This window comes from Saimiri boliviensis, chromosome 2 (assembly GCF_048565385.1).
Source record: "Saimiri boliviensis isolate mSaiBol1 chromosome 2, mSaiBol1.pri, whole genome shotgun sequence".
Taxonomy (NCBI): domain Eukaryota; kingdom Metazoa; phylum Chordata; class Mammalia; order Primates; family Cebidae; genus Saimiri; species Saimiri boliviensis.
Genome location: NC_133450.1, coordinates 58,814,554 through 58,818,373, shown reverse-complemented (window position 1 = coordinate 58,818,373; position 3,820 = coordinate 58,814,554). Strand labels below are relative to the sequence as shown.

At 40.7% G+C, this 3,820-nt stretch overlaps 1 pseudogene; it reads right to left on the bottom strand.

Annotated features, from left to right (window-relative positions):
* Positions 1-2,837: 2,837 nt before the first annotated feature.
* On the bottom strand, positions 2,838-3,567 carry LOC101046697 (coiled-coil-helix-coiled-coil-helix domain-containing protein 2 pseudogene; annotated as a pseudogene).
* Positions 3,568-3,820: the final 253 nt, after the last annotated feature.

The window sequence follows — 3,820 nt, the reverse complement described above, 5'->3', positions numbered from 1 at the left end:
GCTGGGTAGAGAATTGTTAAATAAACTCTTAAAGCATCATTTGCCGTGTGTGTGTGTGTGTGCGTGTGTGTGTGTGTGTTTTCCTTCAGGATGTTAGAGTCTTAGGGATATAGGAATTTACTGATAACTCCATTGAGTGTTCTTTCTTTCCTATGACCCCTAATTATTCAATGTCCCTTTTCATTTGCTTTCATCCTAAATCCTGCCTTCTGATTTACACACTATCTACAAAACAACAAGGAATTAAGAAGAGGTTTTTCTTCAAAATAGGTTTTCTGGTTAAACACCCAAATTAAAGACCCCTTCCGACTTACTTTACTCAAAAGTTAAAAAGAAATACATTCATTGAGATACACTTTTTTACAACAAAAATTATAATTTTGGAAAACAAATTTTATTTAGTAGTGTAAGCTGTTTTCCATGTTTTCTGAATGATCCTATAAAATAATAAAGAATTCTTTCATGTTCTGTAAATCAGTTATAGCCTTGTAATGGAATGGCTTTCTGAATTCCCACCTCCTCCCCGCCCCCTGTCCCAAATGGTTAATGTTCCAAGTTTGTGCTTTGGGGGTTATAGTCACAGGTTCTGCTTTAAATTAAACACCTAATTAAAAGGAAGCCATTCATAAGTAGCACTGTACATAAATCAGAATGGAATAATAGGAGCGCCACATATATTGCCTTTTCCCACAAGGCTCTTAGAACATGTTTTGTGCCCAAGAAAAAAACTGAAATTTGTCAATTAGCTCAATTGCAACCAGACCTCTTTGCTGAGTATACAAAATTGTCCCCACTACCACTAGCATGTTTTGGTGTGACAGAATAGCAGCAATTGTCATTTGCCTCCTAGAAAGAGCCCCTAGAGCAGAATGTTCCCATAGGTCATTTTGAGACCATTACCAACATTACCTTGCTTCCTTCTGGCAAGAACCTAACTCCATCCAGATGAAGAGAGAAAAGAATTCTCAACCTTTGGGTGAAATGTAAGTACTTTCAGGAAATCTCATTAAAAAATTACTCCACATATAATGGGGCTTTTAATTGCTCTCCAAACCATTTTTCATCTTCTTAAGGTTGGAGGTTACAAAGCACTTTAAAAAAATGGATTTAACACTTTCTGGTCACTGAGAGATTAAAGGCATAAACGGCCATTACTGGACAGCAAGGCTGCTACCAAGGGCTTCACATCACAACTGATTAACACCTTTTTTATTTCTCTGCATGCAAATGCTTACAAACAAGATTGGAATTTTCAGGATTTATCAACATCCAGACAGAACGTAGCGCATTCTGAGCATTCCATCATAAACAGAGGGTTTATTAAAGAGCTGATTGCCCACTGACCTTAGGGAATTATTTCACATTTCTCTTCCCCATCTGTAAAGTGGTAATAAAAGATGGATTTGTGAGATAAAGCTTGACAAGGGTGAATAAATGAAATAATGTATTTAAATAGTTTTGAAGTCAGATAGGATTTAAGTACAAAAATAGTATCTTCAACACATTGTGATCCTGTATCAAAGCACAGGGAATGTAATCTGCTCTTTTTATCTGAAAACATTCAGTAACAATCACACTTATTAAATATTTGTATATAGTTCTGTAATAAAAGTTGTGCTGTCATCCAGGAGTTTATTATCTCAAATGAGAGATTCTATGTGAAAATACATTGTAAGGTATAAAGTACTGCACTTGCAATAATAATAGTAATAGGTATTAAGTGCTTACCTGTACCAGGCTGTGTGAAACAGGAGTTTCTACAAGGGTTTATTTAAACCTCACATAACCTTGGGAGAAAGATGCTATTATCCCTATTTTATAAATTATAAACCTGACAATGAGAGACACGGAGTCACTCAAATGTGCTATGCAGCAGGAAAGGGAGAAACCAAGGAAGAAGGCAAGGTCTGCCTGACTTTCCAATTCATGTACATGATGCACATTATACTATAAAAGAGATTGTTATGGTAATAATGCTGTCTTTTTCCCCAGATTAGACTGTGGTGGTTTTATCATAACTGACAATTTATATCTTCAAAAATGCACATGTTGTCCTGAATTAGAAAGCTTAAACATGGCATGTTCATAAAAGGATTTTTCTAAATTGCTTTTCTTATTCAGTACTTACTTTTGTTATTAAAAAAAAAAAAAAAAAGAAGAAGAAGCTTTACACCTTAGAAGAAATTCATTCTGGCTGGCCGCATTGGCCCACGCCTGTAATCCCAGCACTTTGGGAGGCCAAGCCGAGTGGATCATGTGGTCAAGAAATTGAGACCATTCTGACCAACATGGTAAAACCCCATCTCTACTAAAAATACAAAAATTAGCTGGGCATGGTGGTGTGCCTGTAGTCCCAGGTACTTAGGAGGCTGAGGCAGGAGAATTGCTTGAACCCAAGAGGCAAAGGTTGCAGTGAGCTGAGATTGCACCCCTGCACTCCAGCCTGGTAATAGAGCAAGACTCTGTCTCAACAAATGGAAGGAAGAAAGGAAGGGAGGGAGGCAGGGAGGGAGGGAGGGAATTACTATTTTTTGAAGAAGAAGATCACCTTATTCTAATTAACTCACAAAGAACAAAATCATAATAGCTAGTTTAAGGAGGCCACACAAACATTTGCCCAGCCCCAAATTCCACAGAGTAGGAACACCCCCTTCCATTTCAATTCTGAACCAAGGAAGCTAGGAATGACAGGAGAGGTTTAACTGATGTTACATTTTATACTTTCACTATCAATATATTTTATTTTATTTTACTTTTGAGACGGAGTTTCGCTCTTGTTACCCAGGCTGGAGTGCAATGGCGCGATCTCGGCTCACCGCAACCTCCGCCTCCTGGGTTCAAGGCAATTCTCCTGCCTCAGCCTCCTGAGCAGCTGGGATTACAGGCACATGCCACCATGCCCAGCTAATTTTTTGTATGTTTAGTAGAGACGGGGTTTCACTATGTTGACCAGGATGGTCTCGATCTCTTGACCTCGTGATCCACCCGCCTCGGCCTCCCAAAGTGCTGGGATTACAGGGGTGAGCCATCGCACCCGGCCCATTATCAATATATTTTAATACTAAATTAAGTTGGTTTTGAGAGCTGGTTTTCCATTTCTCCAGGTTGAACTTGATTAGGTCAATCCATTTGCAAGTCGGTACTGTTTCAGCACCTCATTAAAACCCTCACAGAGCTTGATGTCACTCTGGTTCTGGACATACTCCAAAAACTGACCTCATACAAGCAAGCTGCCCTCGCTGTACCGGCCGGGTTCCCTGAGGCTCCTGGTAAGTGATGTCAGGCCTCGCAGGCTCAGCAGCATTACTTCCTCCACAGAAGCCCCTAGTAATGGCGTGGCCCAGTGTGTGCCCCACAGCAGAGTCCACAGCCACGCCGGCTGCAGTGGTTGCCATCTGGGCCATCAAATCTGGCCGCCCGGGCGCCGCAGCAAGAGAGCCAACTGCAGAGCGGAGGCCGCTGCTGGTGGCTGAGCGGCTGGTGCTGGCCTGGGTGCAGTTCTCATCTGCAGGGCCGCCTGGCGGGAGGGGCCATGCGGGAGATGCGGCTCCGGCTTCCACGTGGCATCCTAGGTGCGCATAAAACCACCTTTAGACGTGCGACAACCAGCAAAGAACTCAGCCAAAATTGCTTCTATTCTTATTTTGTTGTTCATTTGAGTGCAATAAGTTTTCTTTACACCAACCAATCACATCGTTAACTTGTTAACAGATTTCTAAATATTTAATGTTTATGATACCAGAGAATACTGGTGAGAGTGACATTATTTTTGTATTCAGAAAAATACATAATTGCCAATTCTACATATGAATTTTCTAAT